This window comes from Ambystoma mexicanum, chromosome 6p (assembly GCF_040938575.1).
Source record: "Ambystoma mexicanum isolate Mex_15411 chromosome 6p, UKY_AmexF1_1, whole genome shotgun sequence".
NCBI classification, from domain to species: Eukaryota; Metazoa; Chordata; class Amphibia; order Caudata; family Ambystomatidae; genus Ambystoma; species Ambystoma mexicanum.
The window spans coordinates 744,707,274-744,730,278 of record NC_090935.1 but is presented as its reverse complement, the minus strand read 5'-3'; positions in this window follow the sequence as shown (position 1 = coordinate 744,730,278).

Below are 23,005 nucleotides of genomic sequence, written 5' to 3'. Positions count from 1 at the left end.
GCCCCCACCCATGTCTCCCACCACCCCCACCCCCCAGTCACCAGGGGCAGCCTCCACCAGGCCCCCACCCATGTCTCCCAGCACCCCCACCCCCCAGCCACCAGGGGCAGCCTCCACCAGGCCCCCACCCATGTCTCCCACCACCCCCACCCCCCAGGCCCCCACCCATGTCTCCCACCACCCCCACCCCCCAGCACTGTGGGGCACCTGCCAGCAGGGCCCCACCCATGTCCAACTCATGTTCCCCACCACCCCCACCCCCAGCACTGTGGGGCACCTGCCAGCAGGCCCCCACCCATGTCCAACTCATGTTCCCCACCACCCCCACCCCCCAGCAGTGCAGGGGCACCCACCACCAGGCCCCCACCAATGTCTCCCAGCACCCCCACCCCCCAGCCACAGAGGCACCCTCCACCAGGCCCCCACCCATGTCTCCCAGCACCCCCACCCCCCAGCCACCAGGGGCACCCACCACCAGGCCCCCACCCATGTCTCCCAGCACCCCCACCCCCAGCCACCAGGGGCAGCCTCCACCAGGCCCCCACCCATGTCTCCCACCACCCCCACCCTCCACTCCCCAGGGGCAGCCTCCACCAGGCCCCCACCCATGTCTCCCACCACCCCCACCCCCCCAGTCACCAGGGGCAGCCTCCACCAGGCCCCCACCCATGTCTCCCACCACCCCCACCGCCCAGCAGTGCAGGGGCACCCACCACCAGGCCCCCACCCATGTCTCCCAGCACCCCCACCCCCCAGCCACCAGGGGCACCAACCACCAGGCCCCCACCCATGTCTCCCACCACCCCCACCCCCCAGTCACCAGGGGCAGCCTCCACCAGGCCCCCACCCATGTCTCCCAGCACCCCCACCCCCCAGCCACCAGGGGCAGCCTCCACCAGGCCCCCACCCATGTCTCCCACCACCCCCACCCCCCAGGCCCCCACCCATGTCTCCCACCACCCCCAACCCCCAGCACTGTGGGGCACCTGCCAGCAGGGCCCCACCCATGTCCAACTCATGTTCCCCACCACCCCCACCCCCCAGCACTGTGGGGCACCTGCCAGCAGGCCCCCACCCATGTCCAACTCATGTTCCCCACCACCCCCACCCCCCAGCAGTGCAGGGGCACCCACCACCGGCCCCCCACCAATGTCTCCCAGCACCCCCACCCCCCAGCCACCAGGGGCACCCTCCACCAGGCCCCCACCCATGTCTCCCAGCACCCCCACCCCCCAGCCACCAGGGGCACCCTCCACCAGGCCCCCACCCATGTCTCCCACCACCCCCACCCCCCAGCAGTGCAGGGGCACCCACCACCAGGCCCCCACCCATGTCTCCCAGCACCCCCACCCCCCCAGCCACCAGGGGCACCAACCACCAGGCCTCCACCCATGTCCAACTCATGTTCCCCACCGCCCCCACCCCCCAGCACTGTGGGGCACCTGCCAGCAGGCCCCCACCCATGTCCAACTCATGTTCCCCACCACCCCCACCCCCCAGCACTGTTGGGCACCTGCCAGCAGGCCCCCACCCATGTCCAACTCATGTTCCCCACCACCCCCACCACCCAGCACTGTGGGGCACCTGCCAGCAGGCCCCCACCCATGTCCAACTCATGTTCCCCACCACCCCCACCCCCCAGCACTGTGGGGCACCTGCCAGCAGGCCCCCACCCATGTCCAACTCATGTTCCCCACCAACCCCACCCCCCAGCACTGTGGGGCACATTCCAGCAGGCCCCCACCCATGTCCAACTCATGTTCCCCACCACCCCCACCCCCCCAGCACTGTGGGGCACCTGCCAGCAGGCCCCCACCCATGTCCAACTCATGTTCCCCACCACCCCCACCCCTCAGCACTGTGGGGCACCTGCCAGCAGGCCCCCACTCATGTCCAACTCATGTACCCCTGCACCCCCACCCCCCAGCACTGTAGGGCACCCTCCACCAGGCCCCCACTCATGTCCCCTATCACCCCCACCCCCAGCAGTGCAGGGGCAGCCCCCACCAGGCCCCCACTCATGTCTCCCACCACCCCCACCCCCCAGCAGTGTGGGGCAGCCCCCACCAGGCCCCCACTCATGTCTCCCACCACCCCCACCCACCAGCCACCATGGGCAGCCTCCACCAGGCCCCCACTCATGTCTCCCACCACCCCCCCAGCAGTGTGGGGCACCCTCCACCAGGCCCCCACCCATGTCTCCCACCACCCCCACCCCCCAGCCACCATGGCCAGCCCCCACCAGGCCCCCACTCATGTCCCCTATCACCCCCACCCCCCAGCCACCATGGGCAGCCTCCACCAGGTCCTCACAATCCCCAATCATGTGCGTTATGGTCAGCCTCCACAGCCAAAAAGCCCTACCAAGTAACCCATTCACCCACATGGAAATGGAAATGACATGTTACACCCCCAATGTTCATAAAGCAAATGAACCCATGTCCGTCACACACAATGGTTGCAATTGAATGGGAAAACACCCAACATGACATGCATGAAACCAATGAGATGATACCACACAGTGAAGTATGAAAACAAAATTGTATTAAAAAAAAAAGAATGCAAATGAAATGAAACAAACTACAATGGCAATGAAAAAAAGATAAGCTGCATGTCCGTCTTAAAAAATAAAAACACCAAATCCTAATCCAAAAAAATGTTGTCCAAAGTCAAATTAAAAATAAAATCAATCCAATGAAGAACTATGTACAAAACATCCAAGGGTCCATGAGCCTAACTGAACAAAGGAAACCTACAAAAAACCCTAACTAAAATGCAACTATATACAAAAAGTGGAGCAGTGTCCGTCGACTCCAAATCATAAGAAGAAACAAATGAAACCTAAAACTAAAGAACTATATACAAAGGCGGCGGGCAAGTCCAGCGGCTCACTCCATGGTGTTCCGGGCCAGGGCATCATCGAACTCCTGTTCGATGTCCCGGAGGCGGTCCTGTTCCATGGCCCCGAGGGTCCGAAGGGACGACGCCGTCTCCTCCTCCAACCCCCTGCGGATTGCCTCGAGGCACTCGGCCCGCCTCAGGGCCCTCCGCATGGAGTTTTCCGCCCTGACCATTGTGAGCCGCGCCTCTTCCACCTGCCGCCGCTCCGCACCTATCTGCTGGCCCAACCGCTGCCACACAGAAGACACACCCCGTGCTGGGTCAACCTGCCCTCCGGCCGATGCCTGCCCCTCCGATGTTGAAGGCCCCGAGCCTTCATGGCTCCCACCACGTTGCTGCTGCTGCTGTGCCTCTGCCCGTGCACTGCCTCCTGCTGCCTGCACATCCTCCGCCGGCTGGGGTGCAGTTGTTGATGTGGCCACCCCTGCTGGACGTCCGACTCCCGACTGTGGCAGGGATGCCTCCTCCACCAGCCTGGCCGCACCGTCAGAGGCAGCTCCACAGGGCACCCAGGTGACTGATGGGTGGGAAGATGGCACAGAGGACGACTGGCGCATAGGGGGTCCAGTTGAGGAGGGGGTCGGAGCAAGCCCCATCAGACGGAGGGATCCGGCCTGGGTGACCTGTCCCAGCAGGCTGACGTGGTCAACGAGCAATTCGAGATGACGTGCAGTCTCTCCATGAAAAGACTGCAGGTCACCTCGCATGGCCCGTTGACATAACGCCACACCAGCCAGGACAGGCTCAACCCGGACCTGGATAGCCACGTCCGCAGGCAGAGGAAGGCCAGTTGACGTGAGCTCATCCCCTGCCTGAAAACGGGTCTGGACGTAGGCATCCCTGCTGGTGCAAGATGATGCAGGGACAGGATCGGGGACAGGATTGCACACAGGCACCTCCGCGGCGGCCTTTGCTGCCTCCTGTCTATGGTCCTGCACTGCACCACTAGCACCAGTGGGCTCCCCACCTCCAGACCCCGTCTCTGGTGCTTGCACGGCCTCCTCCTCCACCAAACCCCCCACCAACCTGGATGACTCAGTGCCATCTTCCCCTGTTGGGCCCTGTGGGGTCCCAGCTGCCCCTTCTGCTGCCGAGGAGTCCAACTCCAACCTCCGCCTCTTGGACCTCCCCCCGGCAGCTGCGGCCTGGGACGCGGCACCGGACTCCTCACTCCCCGACGAGATGACAACACGGGAGGGGAGCCGGGCCTTGCATCTCCGGCTGGCGGTGGGATCCCCGCCGCTGTGCTCCACAGCACCTTCTCCGCCCTCTTTATCAGTTGACGCTGCAGACAGGGAAAAACAAAACACAGGCATCAGGGCACTGTACAATGGACACATACACACATGACAGTTGCACATGAGTGGCATTGGCAAACCTCAGACATGTCATCACAATCCCCAACACACATGTCATTACAACTCGCACACATGAGCCATACCACAGCCATATCGCAACTGCCACCACCATCCATACACATACAACAGCATGAGCAGCCATAGGTGAGCCAGACATCACATGCAACACAGGAAGTGCACCACACATGTACACACACCACCACACTTGCATGCATGTGTACACCTCTGCCAAGTGTCACACTGTTCAGACGGGCATCCATGTCACATCTGCCAATCAGGCTTCCACATACCGCTGTCACATGCATCCATGTTGCATCACTGTTGCACCCTTGTCAAATACACACACATGCACATGTACACAGTGCTGATACATGCAGCCGAAAACAACATACATGCGTGACATCACGGACATGTCTACTTACATACACATTCATCCAAACATGTGTGCCCACACAACTGCATTTGGCATGCAAGCCTACACACACAAGCACCATCCATGTCTCACACATTACAGCCCTCGCATGTGTCAGCCCCACGGCCCTGTACACCCCCACCCATACTCGACCCCATACAAACAGATGTGCAACCTGCACACTACTGAATAATCACCACACGCACTGCTCACAATCAGGATGCATGTACACTCACCGCTCGACTCCAGACGGGTCTGCTTCTCTAGGACCTGGACGTGGAGCGCTGGGGATATGCGTTCCAGGACCCTCATCTGTTCTTCCGACAAGTGGCCCCGGCGCCCCTTGGCATCCGCTGCCTTCAAGAGGCGCCGGGCCTTGTTCAGGGTCCTGGACCTGAAGTCCTCCCAGCGCTTCCTGACATGTTGTAAGTCGCGGACTGCCACCCCCTCCGCGTTGATGGCAGTCACGATGTCAGTCCAGATCCAAGTCCGTCCTTCCTTGTCAGCGCGGGAACTTCCGAAGAGGGCATCATACTGCCCCAGGACTTTCTCCACCAGGACACCAACTTCGGTGGCACTGAAGCTGGTGCCCCTCTGCCTCTCTGGCCGGGGGTTGTCAGTGGTCACAGATGGTGTTTGCCCCGACATGACAACCCCAGAGGCAGGAGTGGGTGGGCAACTGGGTCCTGGGGCTGGGCTGTGGAGCGATGGAATCCCAGTCGGGAGTCTTCGGTTCCAGCAGGGGTGGTCACAGCAACAGCACCCCTGGCTGATGTGCAGGCAGCAAATGGCAGTGCACGTGGGCAGCAGGCAGTCAGGCAGCAGCAGATGGCAGGTGGGAGCGTGCTCGGGGCCCTGGGGGGCAGTAGTTCGGCCTTCTGGGCAGGAGCGTGGTCTTCCGTGTGCTTACGCGTGGCCAGCTTGATACGGAGTGATTTGGCACGTGAAATATCTGCACGTCAGCGTATAATTCGAGGAAAGGCCCTTAGCGCGTAAGCGCGTCTGCACGCATACGCATTTTCATTGGACAGAAGGCCCCTCAAGCGCAAGCGCCCCTGTGACGTGACGCGTACAGACGTGCATGGGCATTTCAGCGCACGTGAAAAACTGCACGTCCGCGTGTAATACGAGGAAAGGGCCCATGCGCGTAAGCGCACGTGGAAACTGCACGTCCGTGTGTAATACGTGGAAAGGGCCATGCGCGTAAGCGCGAGTGGAAACTGCATGTCTGCGTGTAATACGAGGAAAGGGCCCATGCGTGTAAGTGACGTGACGCGCGCGTGCGTTTCCCTCAGCACGGGTTAAAGGTGAGCGGGCCCAGCAGTTCGCTGTACGTGCCTTTCGTGGAGACCGACGTGTGTTGCTGCTTCCTGTTGTTTCGCGCGCCATCACAGCTTCACAGCTATCAAGGACGTATCTCTTCTTTTGGCGGGGGTATTGGCTACGCGTGTTTTTCTGCATCGTGCTAGTCAGACGGTGAGTCGCACACGCTCTTTTTCCCACTGCGGGTGCCCCTGTGTATCGCACCCATTTTCGATGTCATAGTAGCCTGCGTGTCCCACGTGTACGCGTTATTCGTGTTACTGGGTGCCACCGCGTACTGCGGGAGGTTGAATCCACGCACGTAGGCTGCAGGGTTGCCTGCACGGTTTTACTGCAGTTTTGGGGTGCCTGAGCGTTGCGTGACCCGTCACCACATCACCGGGGTCACATACAGCCTTGCAGGTGCAGGGGGGCTGTTAACATCTTGTTTCCCACCCCCTTCACCCCAATTGCCCAGGTCAATTGTGGTGTACACCTCCCATTGGCACCACTCCATCTGTGCCAGCACTACTACATCTGTGCCATGGTTGGGAGGCCACCAAAGGTGAGGGGCGCCTCAGCTGGGCGTACTCCTCGTGGCGGGTGTGGTCGGGGACGTGGCCGTGGTGACCAGGGAGTAGGGGGACTCCAGGGTGTCCAGGGCAGCCACAGAGGGGGAAGAGGCAGGGGTGCGCCACTTGAGCACAATGTTGTGCCATGTGTCGGTGCAGCCATGCCACCACCCCCTGTGGTTCCGGGGGATGCAGCTCCTGCATCTGGCACTGGCACTCATATGACCCGGCAGTCCGTTCCATCGACTGCCACGGGCCCAAGGGTAGAGGTAGCTGCAGGTGCAGCTGTGGACACCGCCACCCAGGCTCAGGGTCTGCCAGCGCAGGCTGCGTTGGCACTTGAAGAGCCCTTGGTAGATCTCCAACAGGCCAGGGGGGAAACCATAGGGGCAGGCCGGGCTGCTCAGACCAAGACACGTGTCCCTGGGGCAGTCATGTCATCTGCTGCCCCGAACAGCCGGGTGTTGGCAAGTGCAGGGGCAGATGCACCCAACAGCACCCCGGTTGTGAGTCTGCCAACCAGGACCGTTGCGGCCAACGACCTTGCCACAGCTGATGTTGCTGCGCAGGGTCCATTAGTGGGCACCCAGCTGCCACTGACACAAGTCAGGCCTTTGGTCATCCCTCCACCTGCCACTCCCTTGGCTCAATCCACCGAACCCACTGGCCATACTGGTCAGGGCGGCATTAGACAGCCAGGGTCTGCGCCACAGTCCAAGAGGAGGAAGGTTGCACCTGCAGCACAGGCTGGGACCCCACACACAGCCACAACCTCCTGCACGTCGAGGAAGAAGCCTTTCTGTAAGCAGGAACTGGACTTCCTCGTGGACTACATACGGGGCCACAGCCGTGACATGCTAGTGGGTGCCAATAGTCAGACCACGGCTGCCCAACATGACACCCACTGGAAGCATGTTGCGGAACATGTCAGTTCATTCGGCCATGAGGTGCGCACGGCGCAGGAGTGCAAAAAGCGTTGGAATGACATCAAGCGCAGCACTAAGGCCAAGCGTGCCTCAAATTACAACTTGACTCTGGTGACTGGCGGTGGGCCTGCACCAGAGGAGGAAGAACTCACTCCGCATGAGGCTCTCGTTGCAGAGTTCATACCACCTGAATTGGTCGAAGGAGTGGGAGAGAAGCTGGACTTTGATGCCCAGTCCAGTGAGTGTTGATGCGTGTTTGTTGAGGACGTGTGTGTTTCACTTGTGGGATGTGTTGTGCATGATTGCTGCTACATGTGACGTGTACATGGTTCTGATGTGTAAGTAATGCAATGCTACCGTCATGCATGTCTCCTCTGCCTGCATGCGGGACTCCATGTAGGCATGCTCCCTTGCCCCTCCTCCGCCACTCTGCACCCCAGTTCCACCTTTGCACTGGTCTGCTTCAATCTTGCCAATGTGTACTTTCTTGTTCATGTGTCCTGTGTAGATGCTAACTTCCAGCGTAGAATCTGCCAGACATATGCCGTGTGGTACAGCCTTAGTACTCGATGCAGGGTATCTCACTTGTACTGTGCATGGGTCAGATGTCCCGCAGGGACATGAGTGCCCATTCATGCTCCATGTGCATTGCACGCATGCCCCTATGTGTCCTTTACTGGATGATCACTGTAATATAAGTCCTTGGTTACATACATTGCCTGCCATCTCATCAGCCTTCCCATGTCAACTGTGGCTCAGTCCTGCGTTGCACACATGTTTAGGCTCTGACAATCTGTGTGGCTCACAGGCCTCAGCCTGTTCAATGGCCAATGACTCTGCCCAACTCTTGTTGTGTCTTCTTCACACGTGGGCGGCCTCCGGAGTTTCCATCATGTGTCCTGCCCACTGTCCCAGCATCATTTGCAGTGTTGTAATTTGAATCACATTAAGCTGTTGATGCCAGTCAACACTGCCTGTCAATACACAGGTGTATGGTCAGCCTTTTGATACCATGCTAGGCATCCCTGCTTTGGTACTGGGGTGGAGGGGTGCTTGGCTTCTAGACATGGTACACATTGAGTGCACAATGCACGTGATGTCTGAATTTGACCTTGCACTGCCTTCACATTTCCTGGCACACACCATGTAGTGCTTGTACATGTAGGCAGTGAGTGGCGTACACATTTTCTGCACTGCATAGACCCACTTCCATGGAAACTGCCACCTTTCAACAGGTCTGATCTCAGAAGCTATTCAAAGTAGACCCAGCATGCATGCTAGGTCAGATGTTGTGTGTCACATGTCTGCCGGATGCCTTTGCTGTCGGTGTGTGTGTGTGTCGTGTGCTTCTGACATGTGTATTGACCTTTTTCTCTCTATTTTTCAGGTGATGACGCAATGGAGGCAGAGGATGGTGTTGTCATGCCAGACACAGGGTTGGTAACACCACATCAACCCGGCACTAGTGGGGGTCGTGGGGTGGTAGGCCACGAAAACCCCCAAGTGCTGCAGTCCATCTTGTCTCTGGCTGCCTATGAGTCCAGCCTTGATGACGACTCTGACGTCCATGTTGAGTTGGATGACCATCAAGTCCATGTGTCAGGGGTGAGTGATTCTGATGTGGACACTCCTCTGTCTGCGACACCTGCACTGAGGGATCAGACAGTTTTGGTTCCTCCGCCCGTGGTGGATCGGGACGCAGGGTCACCCTCCACACCAGTCACTGATGTGCCTGGGACATCACGTCGACGGGGGCATGTAGTCGTGCAGCCGCAGGCGGTGCAAACACAGCGAGGACCCCCGGTCCTTGGGTCCCGCAGGGGTCAAGCCCGGCAACGCGGTCGCCGCGCGCAACCGCTGTATACTGAGTGGGAGCAAGACATGACTGCCAATTCCGAACGGCAGGGGGCAGCAATGGAGAACATCGCTGAGAGCATGGAGCGTGTGGCCCGATCTGTGCTCCCCACTGCTAGGCAGGTGCTTCTCCAGCAGCAGGCGGCACGGTCCACGGCCCGCTCGCTCAGGCTGGGCATGGCGGCCTCAGACAGGGCACGCCAGGCTGAAATGTCGTCTCTGCGTCAAGCAATTGCTGCTCACGCAGAGGCGCACATGGATGCCCTGAGGGAGGAGTATGCTTCCCTCAGATCCACGCTGGGTGTCCTTATGATGTCCCAGAGGCAGCGGGCAGAGGAGAGGTTTGGACAGCTTGAGCGTACCATCTCGGCTGAGCTACAGGCATGCCGGGAGGTGCAGCGGTTGTCCAGCCAGGCCTTGCAGGAGGAACTCTGTGTTACACGTGCTACCTTGCAAGAGGAAGCACGTGTATCACGGGAGGTTCTGCATGCAGACCTACGTCACATCGCCACACAGAACCAGGCTCACCCGTCCGGCAGACTTGCTGCCGACGAGGGGCAAGCTGCGGCTAGGCGTGGCCAGGCTACTGTGCCACGTCCTCCTTTCCAGGATGAGCCAGACTCGGACGACCATCTATCTCCCACATAGGTCGTGCTGTGCAGGCGTTGAGCCCATGGAGGATTTTTTTTTTGGCTCAGCATCATCGCAGGTGGATGTTGAGCAGCACCCTGTACCTCCCCCCTCCTGGGTGCCTCCCCTCCCCCCCGGGTCGTATGTGGCCATTTTTGATTTTTCCTTTAGTTTAGTTAGTTAAGTTTCTGTTTGATAGTTAGTTTAAATAGGTAATGTAGGTTTTCCATAGTTAGTGTAATTAGTTAATAGTTGATTTAGTTTAAAATTGCTAGTCTATTGTGCTTTCATGTGACGGTGCGGTGCTTTGTGGCTTTTGAAGGCATCCACTGTCTGTTCCAGCTGGGCCCTTCATGGTTGTCTTGTGTATGTGTTTTCTGCTGGGTTCCTTGACTCACATATGCCACTCCTGCCTCCCTTATCCATGGGCTCGCAAGGATGGTTCGGTGTTACAGCATTTTACACAAGGGCTTTGGACTGTCATATCTGTGGCATGTCTGGTGCTGTGTGACTTGTGTTGACACCCCTAGTGGGGATGATTTAGGTGTCATTGTCCACTGTTCAGCTTTTGCTAGATGGGGTGTGTCATGATTAATGTGGACATTGATTGCTATGCATTGTGTAGTATGTTTCATATCTTTCCTGTACATGTGCTTGTTGCAATTCATGCTGTAGATAGTGTTCCACACTTTGGAGGTGAAAGACGGACTGATGGTGTGATTTGTGATGTGACTCTCTGACATGGTCAAGTAATGAGATGCCTGATGAGACACACACAGATGACTTTTAAGCATTAATCATGTGTTTCATGCCCTTTCTGCAGGGGGATGAGCCTCCAGAGCACCTTTGCCAGCAGACATGGCCCATTGGACGACGGAATTCTGGACCCGTTTGTTGGTGCCCACATGCACATGTGTGCAGAAGCAGAGGCACAGTGATTGCAGACCCACATCCTCGAACTGCTGACATGTTCCAAGGAACTCCAGGCAAGGTGAGCATCACAGGGGGGCCACGACACAGCAAAGCTTGCACCAGGCGAGTTGCACATGCAGGCTTAGTCACAGCACTGAGGGTGAGCTTAGACGAATATTGGTGTTGAAGCACGCAATGCAGCTCAGATGTGTTTGTGGACTGATGGCTGCTGATAGTAGGGTTCTCTGGGACACATGCAGGGGCAGTGGCACATACCCTCCGGTACAACAAGGTCCATTGAGGCACTTGTATCAACCATGTAGCCTTCCGAGACATGGAAAGGGGCAGCTCACAGGGACATACAGCAAGGGACATACTCGGGTGCAGTGCATGTCTTTTCCACGTACTTCATGATAAATGCACTGCCAACTTTGTTTCGGTCATGGTGGTACACAACTTGCTCTGTAGTCATGGCTTGCTATATGGGTCTGTCTGCTTACCCAGGGAACATTGCATGTTGTGTGAATTGTGACACATTGGTGTTCCATTTGCCACGCACCCAGTAGCGGCTGCCTTACTGCATTGACTGTGTATGACCCGTCACAGGGGTGATGTTATATATGGGTACGAAGCATCAATCACAGATTGCCTGTTTGTAGAGTAGTCTGTTGCTATGGGGCATGTTTGGTGTTGTGTTTTTGTGCAATTGGCACGTACAGGTTGTTGACTGTGTCTCTCTTTGCAGCATTGCAGTGCTCCTGTAACCGGACCTGAGAGTGCGCAGGCAGGAGGCCAGCACTCAAAACCAGAGCTAAGTGTCTTGTTGTTTTTCTTACGAACTGCTCTGCATAGGCTTGCTGGGGAGTGTACTGATGCATGGATATATGTGTGGTTCCATTTGGTATGTTTTTTTCTCCCTATTCACCCATGATCCTATGCAATTTTGAAACCTGTACCCTCTACCCGGTGTTCCTGCTTCCCGTGCCTATCCAAGCAACGTTCCCTGACCCTCTTTCCCCACTGGGGTTGCGGATGCCTGTGTAAGCCCCAAGCTTGCAGGCGCCAAAACCCTAGAGGGGGTGGTTGGTTCGTACCACTCCTGAGCCTGGACTACAGAAGGCCATGACAATGATGTCCAAGTTTGTTTGGATTGTGTATGTGTTCATGCAGGTTGTACATTTTCGTGCATTCCCTTGTTTCATGTTTCATTCCTCCTCCCCTCTCCTGCCGCTCATTCCAGTCATCCAGTGTGTCAACACCTGTCCCGACTGCATATCCCTGAACCTCATTCCCCACCAGGGTCTCAGGGGCCTGTGTGAGTTTGACCTTGCAGGCACCCGGGACATTGTGGGGGTGGTTGTTTCGTGACACTCCCGCGCCTGTACAGGGGACCTGTGACAGTACACATCCATTCATGGTGCATCATCCTATGTCATGTACCACACATGTCTCACATCCTGTCGTGACATTGTTTTGCTGTGCTACCTTGGTTGTTGCATCATTGTGGTAGTACTTGGACTTTGTGAGTTACTGCTACGTCAAGTCATCTACTGGAGGGTGTTGGGGTTCGTTTTTATGCCTTTGATTTTGTGATTTTGGAAATGAGTGTGGATTCTGAGGGGTCAGGCATCTTTTTTACACACAAGGTGGGAGATGGTGACGAAGGGTAAAGGTGATCCTGTGGCCAGGTGGAATTGAGGTTTGGAGGCTCCATGACCCAGGTGCAGTTGTTCAGTGGGTCATGGTCATTTGTGAGGGAGGGGGGGTTGTTGTTGATAGTTGCCTTGCCCTGCAGTGTGATGGGAACCCTGACATAGTAATGGTGGTATCCTATGTACATGTTGTGTTCTGCTGATCAATGCCTGTTCATGTGTTGTGTTTTCCTTTCAGGTGCGAGGGGATAGTTGTGGTTTGACATGCTGGGGTGTACACATGGTGGATGTTCACATGTGATGTGTAGGGAACACTGATGGTCACTTGAGTGCACATGCATATGTGGAGTGCATGTCCTTGCAGAACCACACACTTGCACTCTGATGCACTACATGTACTCCCACCCTTGCATATCCACGTGTACACTGTTTGCCTTCTGGTGCCCACTGTGTCCCGGCAGCACATGTTCTGTGACCGATCATGGATCCAGTACATGCCTAATTTGATGTTTGACGTGGTCTGTCACTTAGATGTGATGCTCAGGGTGTGCATCACACAAAATGGCTGTTCACTGTGCTGTGCGCTGAGCAGTGTGATGCAGGAGTAGGACACTGCACACATGAGCTGCAGTGTTGATTTTGCAATGCATAATGTGCATGTAGACAGGCATTCATTGTGATGTTACGTCTACGACTGTTGTAATGCATTTGGAAATGACTTATTTTGGGTGGGAGGTTGTTGGTCTGTCATTTCATCTGATTCCGGGTCAGGCAGCAGTGTCCGATGCCACTGTACATTTAGGACATGGCAATGTGTACCTCATCGTTACTGCATTGGTGTATGGGTATTGCGTGCCATGTCATGTTGATGTTTGGGAGTGTTTGAGTGACATGACAGTGATGGCCATGGCCTGGTTTGCAGGTGTGTGTGATGCACACCTTGCATGTCCGTGTCATCCGCTTCTCAGAGCAACTAGCTGGGGGTAGATTTCCCCCCGCAGCAGGGCCCTCCCCCTGGAACAGACTTCCGCCCTGACTTGAACTTGAGGGGAATCATCTCCAGTTCTGGAAGCACCTCAAGACCTTCCTCTTTGCTTCTGCTTACTGTCTGCCTCTCCCTTGCAGAATTCTCCACTGGAACTGCACAGGAGCTGCAACTGGGCCACTCTCACCGACCTCGGTCCCTGGCCCAGCCACTCTCCACTTGCACTGCCTCCCTGGCAACCCCTGCACTGCAGTACTGACTCTCTATCCCTACAGCCCTCCCTTCCCAGCACTTGTCTGCACTTACCTTTGTAGTTGCCACCAGGCGACCTATGTATTATTTTCTTGGGCTACTTCCCCTGTACTGGACTCCCCCCCACCCTTCCCCTTGCACTTTTCCCATTCCCCCTACCCCTGCACTTGCACGATCCCAATGACACCTGGCCTAGTAGTACCGTTCTCTGTGTTCCCTTGTTCCCCCCTCCCTGCCTCATTGCGCCTTGGAATACTTGTGTATGGCCCATATCATGTCATATGTCATATGTGTGCCTTTTGGTCACACAGGATAGCTTGTGTTTAAGTAGCTAGGGATGCAGACGATGTGGCACTTCCATGGCAACTTTCTCAGGGTGGTAGGGTTGTGACAGTTAACTGTCTCTTTGTCATCATCGATTGTCACCTGGTATGTGCCAGGCCTGTGTGCACTCCACAGGCGTGGGAGTTTAGGTGAAAAATGTGGCCACAAGCTGGGTCCGGGCCTCCTCGCCACGTGCCCTGTCCCCTCCCATGGGCAGCGCCTGTGCCTGTGGTTGGGGATGTGGGGGCACCACCATGTCCACCGGGACGCCCTGCCGTGTTGCAACATTGTGCAGGACACATGCTGCCACAATGATCCTGCACACTACTGGTGGTGCATAGAGTAGTTGCCCACCAGAGTGGTCAAGGGAGCGGAAACGTGACTTGAGCACTCCGAATGTGCGCTCCACTATGCCCCTGGTTGCAATATGGGCGGCGTTGTATCTTACCTGGGGTGGTGTGGTGGGGTTCCGGATTGGCGTCATCATGTGGTTGCTCAGAGGGTAGGCACTGTCCCCTGGGGAGGTGATAATAGTTGAGATTATTAGGGTTTGGAAATTTGTCTGTGTGTGACTTGCATGCATGTGCAAGGGCATTTGTACTGACCTAGGAGCCATGTGTCGCCATGCTGCCCAGCTTCCAGGGCCCGGCTCAGGGCGGACATTCTGTATATGAAACTGTCATGGGTGGAGCCAGGGTAGTTTGCATAGACAGAGGTGATGATTCCCTTTGCATCACATACCACCTGTACATTGATGGAATGCCAGTGCTTGCGGTTTCGGTAGATGTGCTCAATGGCCCTAGGTGGACGTAGGGCCACATGGGTGCAATCTATGGCACCGAGCACTTTGGGGAAGTGTGCCACCCTGAAAAAATCCAGGACAACGGCCTGCCTTTCTGCGGGTGTTCTGGGCATGTATATGTGCCTGCGGACTGAGGGGCGCGCTGTCATGATTGCCAGTACCTGGTGTAGGCAGCGTGACTGCCTGGCCTGTGAGACCCCCCCACTATGGCAGTGGTCCGCTGAAATGACCCAGTGGCCAAAAAATGCAGGACATTGAGCAGCTTCTCCAAGGGGCTCAATGCTTGGGAGCAAAGGGTGGGGGATGTGAGGTCATCTTCCCACTCCCTGACCAGGTCTAGGATGATATGGGGTGGAAACCTATACCTGCCATAGACCTGGTCGTCAGGCATCCCAAAAAGGCTTGTCCGTGGTGCGAAAATGCGTGCCCTGTCTATTCTCCTCCTCCTGCGGTGTCCCACGATCAGTGCAGCGACAAATGGGGCATTCATCGTAGCTGTATATACGCGTTTTATGTTTGCGCGCACTTTATGCTGTGCGCGGGGACGCTTCCGCCTGCCTTCGTGTGGCAGAAGCGTTGATGCCTGTGCACGTCTTGTCATCGCGTGTGTTCGGAGGGGAGTGAGCGTACACGCAACTGGCCTGGGTACGTGTGTTTCAGGTGCGTGGGAAGTTCCACACGCGATTAGCCTGGGTACGTGTGTTCCGGGGTGCCGGGAACTTTCACACGCAATTGGTGGAAATCCACGTGTGTTCTGTCATCACGTGCAATGAGGGAAACACCTGCGCGCGTCAAGTCACAGACGCGCTCACGCGCTAAGGGCCTTTGGTCCAATGAAATCGCATATGCGTGCTGCCGTGCATACGCGCTAAGGGCCTTTCCTCGTATCACACGCAGACGTGCAGTTTTCCACGCGCGCTTACGCGCATGGGCCCTTTCCTCATTTTACACGCGGACGTGCAGTTTTTCACGCGCGCTGAAATGCCCATGCACGTCTGTACGCGTCACGTCACAGGGGCGCTTGCGCTTGAGGGGCCTTCTGTCCAATGATAATGCGTATGCGTGCAGACGCGCTTACGCGCTAAGGGCCTTTCCTCGAATTACACGCTGACGTGCAGATTTTTCACGTGCCAAATCACTCCGTATCAAGCTGGCCACGCGTAAGCACACGGAAGACCACGCTCCTGCCCAGAAGGCCGAACTACTGCCCCCCAGAGCCCCGAGCACGCTCCCACCTGCCATCTGCTGCTGCCTGACTGCCTGCTGCCCACGTGCACTGCCATTTGCTGCCTGCACATCAGCCAGGGGTGCTGTTGCTGTGACCACCCCTGCTGGAACCGAAGACTCCCGACTGGGATTCCATCACTCCACAGCCCAGCCCCAGGACCCAGTTGCCCACCCACTCCTGCCTCTGGGGTTGTCATGTCGGGGCAAACACCATCTGCGACCACTGACAACCCCCGGCCAGAGAGGCAGAGGGGCACCAGCTTCAGTGCCACCGAAGTTGGTGTCCTGGTGGAGCAAGTCCTGGGGCAGTATGATGCCCTCTTCGGAAGTTCCCGCGCCGACAAGGAAGGACGGACTCGGATCTGGACTGACATCGTGACTGCCATCAACGCGGAGGGGGTGGCAGTCTGCGACTTACAACATGTCAGGAAGCGCTGGGAGGACTTCAGGTCCAGGACCCTGAACAAGGCCCGGCGCCTCTTGAAGGCAGCGGATGCCAAGGGGCGCCGGGGCCACTTGTCGGAAGAACAGATGAGGGTCCTGGAACGCATATCCCCAGCGCTCCACGTCCAGGTCCTAGAGAAGCAGACCCGTCTGGAGTCGAGCGGTGAGTGTACATGCATCCTGATTGTGAGCAGTGCGTGTGGTGATTATTCAGTAGTGTGCAGGTTGCACATCTGTTTGTATGGGGTCGAGTATGGGTGGGGGTGTACAGGGCCGTGGGGCTGACACATGCGAGGGCTGTAATGTGTGAGACATGGATGGTGCTTGTGTGTGTAGGCTTGCATGCCAAATGCAGTTGTGTGGGCACACATGTTTGGATGAATGTGTATGTAAGTAGACATGTTCGTGATGTTACGCATGTATGTTGTTTTCGGCTGCATGTATCAGCACTGTGTACATGTGCATGTGTGTGTATTTGACAAGGGTGCAACAGTGATGCAACATGGATGCATGTGACAGCGGTATGTGGAAGCCTGATTGGCAGATGTGACATGGATGCCCGTCTGAACAGTGTGACACTTGGCAGAGGTGTACACATGCATGCAAGTGTGGTGGTGTGTGTACATGTGTGGTGCACTTCCTGTGTTGCATGTGATGTCTGGCTCACCTTTGGCTGCTCATGCTGTTGTATGTGTATGGATGGTGGTGGCAGTTGCGATATGGCTGTGGTATGGCTCATGTGTGCGAGTTGTAATGACATGTGTGTTGGGGATTGTGATGACATGTCTGAGGTTTGCCAATGCCACTCATGTGCAACTGTCATGTGTGTATGTGTCCATTGTACAGTGCCCTGATGCCTGTGTTTTGTTTCTCCCTGACTGCAGCGTCAACTGATGAAGAGGGCGGAGAAGGTGCTGTGGAGCACAGCGGCGGGGATCCCACCGCCAGCCGGAGACGCAAGGCCCGGCTCCCCTCCCGTGTTGTCATCTCGTCGGGGAGTGAGGAGTCCGGTGCCACGTCCCAGGCCGCAGCTGCCGGGGGGAGGTCCAAGAGGCGGAGGTTGGAGTTGGACTCCTCGGCAGCAGAAGGGGCAGCTGGGACCCCACAGGGCCCAACAGGGGAAGATGGCACGGAGTCATCCAGGTTGGTGGGGGGTTTGGTGGAGGAGGAGGCCGTGCAAGCACCAGAGACGGGGTCTGGAGGTGGGGAGCCCACGGGTGCTAGTGGTGCAGTGCAGGACCAGGGACAGGAGGCAGCACAGGCCGCCGCGGAGGTGCCTGTGTGCAATCCTGTCCCCGATCCTGTCCCTGCATCATCTTGCACCAGCAGGGATGCCTACGTCCAGACCCGTTTTCAGGCAGGGGATGAGCTCACGTCAACTGGCCTTCCTCTGCCTGCGGACGTGGCTATCCAGGTCCGGGTTGAGCCTGTCCTGGCTGGTGTGGCGTTGTGTCAACGGGCCATGCGAGGTGACCTGCAGTCTTTTCATGGAGAGACTGCACGTCATCTCGAATTGCTCGTTGACCACGTCAGCCTGCTGGGACAGGTCACCCAGGCCGGATTCCTCCGTCTGATGGGGCTTGCTCCGACCCCCTCCTCAACTGGACCCCCTACGCGCCAGTCGTCCTCTGTGCCATCTTTCCACCCATCAGTCACCTGGGTGCCCTGTGGAGCTGCCTCTGACGGTGCGGCCAGGCTGGTGGAGGAGGCATCCCTGCCACAGTCGGGAGTCGGACGTCCAGCAGGGGTGGCCACATCATTAACTGCACCCCAGCCGGCGGAGGATGTGCAGGCAGCAGGAGGCAGTGCACGGGCAGAGGCACAGCAGCAGCAGCAACGTGGTGGGAGCCATGAAGGCTCGGGGCCTTCAACATCGGAGGGGCAGGCATCGGCCGGAGGGCAGATTGACCCAGGACGTGGGTGTGTCTTCTGTGTGGCAGCGGTTGGGCCAGCAGATAGGTGCGGAGCGGCGGCGGGCGGAAGAGGCGCGGCTCACAATGGTCAGGGCGGAGAACTCCATGCGGAGGGCCCTGAGGCGGGCCGAGTGCCTCGAGGCAATCAGCAGGGGGTTGGAGGAGGAGACGGCGACTTCCCTGCGGACCCTCGGGGCCATGGAACAGGACCGCCTCCGGGACATCGAACAGGAGTTCGATGATGCCCTGGCCCGGAACACCACGGAGTGAGCCGCTGGACTTGCCCGCCGCCTTTGTATATAGTTCTTTAGTTTTAGGTTTCCTTTGTTTCTCCTTATGATTTGGAGTCGACGGACACTGCTGCACTTTTTGTATATAGTTGCATTTTAGTTAGGGTTTTTTGTAGGTTTCCTTTGTTCAGTTGGGCTCATGGACCCTTGGATGTTTTGTACATAGTTCTTCATTGGATTGATTTTATTTTTAATTTGACTTTGGACAACATTTTTTTGGATTAGGATTTGGTGTTTTTATTTTTTTAGATGGACATGCAGCTTATCTTTTTTTCATTGCCATTGTAGTTTGTTTCATTCCATTTGCATTCTTTTTTTTTAATACAATTTTGTTTTCATACTTCACTGTGTGGTATCATCTCATTGGTTTCATGCATGTCATGTTGGGTGTTTTCACATTCAATTGCAACCATTGTGTGTGACGGACATGGGTTCATTTGCTTTATGAACATTGGGGGTGTAACATGTAATTTCAATTTCCATGTGGGTGAATGGGTTACTTGGTAGGGCTTTTTGGCTGTGGAGGCTGACCATAACACACATGATTGGGGATTGTGAGGACCTGGTGGAGGCTGCCCATGGTGGCTGGTGGGTGGGGGTGGTGGGAGACATGAGTGGGGGCCTGGTGGGGGCTGCCCCTGCACTGCTGGGGGGATGGTGGTGGTGGGAGACATGGGTGGGGGCCTGGTGGAAGCTGCCCCTGGTGGCTGGAGGGTGGGGGTGCTGGGAGACATGGGTGGGGGCCTGGTGGAGGCTGCCCCTGCACTGCTGGGGGGTGGGGGTGGTGGGAGACATGGGTGGGGGCCTGGTGGAGGCTTCCCCTGGGGAGTGGGGGCCTGGTGGAGGGTGCCCCTGGTGGCTGGGGGGTGGGGGTGCTGGGAGACATGGGTGGGGGCCTGGTGGTGGGTGCCCCTGCACTGCTGGGGGGTGGGGGTGGTGGGAGACATGGGTGGGGGCCTGGTGGAGGCTGCCCTTGGTGGCTGGGGGGTGGGGGTGCTGGGAGACATAGGTGGGGGCCTGGTGGAGGCTGCCCCTGCACTGCTGGGGGGTGGGGGTGGTGGGAGACATGGGTGGGGGCCTGGTGGAGGTTGCCCCTGGGGAGTGGGGGGTGGGGGTGGTGGAAGACATGGTTGGGGGCCTGGTGGAGGGTGCCCCTGGTGGGTGGGGGGTGGGGGTGCTGGGAGACATGGGTGGGGGCCTGGTGGTGGGTGCCCCTGCATTGCTGGGGGGTGGGGGTGGTGGGAGACATGGGTGGGGGCCTGGTGGAGGCTGCCCCTGCACTGCTGGGGGGTGGGAGTGGTGGAAGACATGGGTGGGGCCTGCTGGCAGGTGCCACACAGTGCTGGGGGGTGGGGGTGGTTGGGAACATGAGTTGGACATGGGTGGGGGCCTGGTGGAGGGTGCCCCTGGTGGCTGGGGGGTGGGGGTGCTGGGGAACATGAGTTGGACATGGGTGGGGGCCTGGTGGAGGCTGCCCCTGCACTGCTGGGGGGTGGTGGGAGACATGGGTGGGGGCCTGGTGGAGGCTGCCCCTGGTGGCTGGGGGGTGGGGGTGCTGGGAGACATGGGTGGGGGCCTGGTGGAGGCTGCCCCTGCACTGCTGGGGGGTGGGGGTGGTGGGAGACATGGGTGGGGCCTGCTGGCAGGTGCCCCACAGTGCTGGGGGGTGGGGGGGTGGGGAACATGAGTTGGGCATGGGTGGGGGCCTGCTGGCAGGTGCCCCACAGTGCTGGGGGGTGGGGGTGGTGGGGAACATGAGTTGGACATAGGTGGGGGCCTGGTGGAGGCTGCCCCTGCACTGCTGGGGGGTGGGGGTGGTGGGAGACATGGGTGGGGCCTGCTGGCAGGTGCCCCACAGTGCTGGGGGGTGGGGGTGGTGGGGAACATGAGTTGGACATGGGTGGGGGCCTGCTGGCAGGTGCCCCACAGTGCTGGGGGGTGGGGGTGGTGGGGAACATGAGTTGGACATGGGTGGGGGCCTGCTGGCAGGTGCCCCACAGTGCTGGAGGGTGGGGGTGCTGGGAGACATGGGTGGGGGCCTGGTGGAGGCTGCCATTGCACTGCTGGGGGGTGGGGGTGGTGGGGAACATGAGTTGGACATGGGTGGGGGCCTGGTGGAGGCTGCCCCTGCACTGCTGGGGGGTGGGGGTGGTGGGAGACATGGGTGGGGGCCTGGTGGAGGCTGCCCCTGGTGGCTGGGGGGTGGGGGTGCTGGGAGACATGGGTGGGGGCCTGGTGGAGGCTGCCCCTGGTGGCTGGGGGATGGGGGTGGTGGGAGACATGGGTGGGGGCCTGGTGGAGGCTGCCCCTGGTGGCTGGGGGGTGGGGGTGGTGGGGAACATGAGTTGGACATGGGTGGGGGCCTGCTGGCAGGTGCCCCACAGTGCTGGGGGGTGGGGGTGCTGGGAGACATGGGTGGGGGCCTGGTGGAGGCTGCCCCACAGTGCTGGGGGGTGGGGGTGATGGGGAACATGAGTTGGACATGGGTGGGGGCCTGCTGGCAGGTGCCCCACAGTGCTGGGGGTTGGGGGTGCTGGGAGACATGGGTAGGGGCCTGGTGGAGGCTGCCCCTGCACTGCTGGGGGGTGGGGTGGTGGGAGACATGGGTGGGGCCTGCTTGCAGGTGCCCCACAGTGCTGGGGGGTGGGGGGGAACATGAGTTGGGCATGGGTGGGGGCCTGCTGGCAGGTGCCCCACAGTGCTGGGGGGTGGGGGTGGTGGGGAACATGAGTTGGACATGGGTGGGGGCCTGCTGGCAGGTGCCCCACAGTGCTGGGGGGTGGGGGTGGTGGGAGACATGGGTGGGGCCTGCTGGCAGGTGCCCCACAGTGCTTGGGGGTGGGGGTGGTGGGGAACATGAGTTGGACATGGGTGGGGGCCTGCTGGCAGGTGCCCCACAGTGCTGGGGGGTGGGGGTGCTGGGAGACATGGGTGGGGGCCTGGTGGAGGCTGCCCCTGCACTGCTGGGGGGTGGGGGTGATGGGAGACATGGGTGGGGGCCTGGTGGAGGCTGCCCCTGGGGAGTGGGGGGTGGGAGTGGTGGGAGACATGGGTGGGGGCCTGGTGGAGGCTGCCCCTGGGGAGTGGGGGGTGGGGGTGGTGGGAGACATGGGTGGGGGCCTGGTGGAGGCTGACCCTGGTGGCTGGGGGGTGGGGGTGCTGGGAGACATGGGTGGGGGCCTGGTGGAGGCTGCCCCTGCACTGCTGGGGGGTGGGGGAGGTGGGAGACATGGGTGGGGGCCTGGTGGAGGCTGCCCCTGGGGAGTGGGGGGTGGGGGTGGTGGGAGACATGGGTGGGGGCCTGGTGGAGGCTGCCCCTGGGGAGTGGGGGGTGGGGGTGGTGGGAGACATGGGTGGGGGCCTGGTGGAGGCTGCCCCTGGTGACTGGGGGGGTGGGGGTGGTGGGAGACATGGGTGGGGGCCTGGTGGAGGCTGCCCCTGGTGACTGGGGGGGTGGGGGTGGTGGGAGACATGGGTGGGGGCCTTGTGGAGGGTGCCCCTGGTGACTGGGGGTGCAGGGGGACATGCATTGGTGGGCAGTAGTGCAAGTTGGCATGTGGGTTGGCTGGGGGTCATGGCCATGATGAATGGTGTGCCTGCAGGACATGTGCAGGGTAGGCCGCTGTGGTGTGAGCCACCTGCAGGGGCCGTGGAGGGTGTAGAGGGGACACCTGGGAGGACCCACACGTGCAATTCACATGTGCTGCTCCCGGCGCACCCCTGTAATACACGTACCCTGATGAGATCGCGTGTGGAACTTCCCGCGCACCCCTGGAATACACGTACCCCGCTCAATCGCGTGTGTAACTTCCCGCGCACCCCTGTAATACACGTACCCTGGTGGAATTGCGTGTGGAACTTTCCGCGCACCCCTGGAATACACGTGCCCTGCTGATGTTGCGTGGAATACTTCCCCCGCACCCCGAAATACACGTACCCTGATGAGATCCCGTGTGTGACTTCCCGCGCACCCCCGAAATACACGTACCCCGCTCAATCGCGTGTGTAACTTCCCGCGCACCCCCGAAATACACGTACCCCGCTCAATCGTGTATCTAACTTCCCGCGCACCCCCGGAATACACGTACCCCGCTCAATCGCATATCTGACTTCCCGCGCACCCTCGAAATACACGTACCCCGCTCTATCGCGTGTGTAACTTCCCGCGCACCCCCGAAATACACGTACCTCGCTCAATCGCGTGTGTAACTTCCCGCGCGCCCCCGAATTACACGTAGCCCGCTCCCCC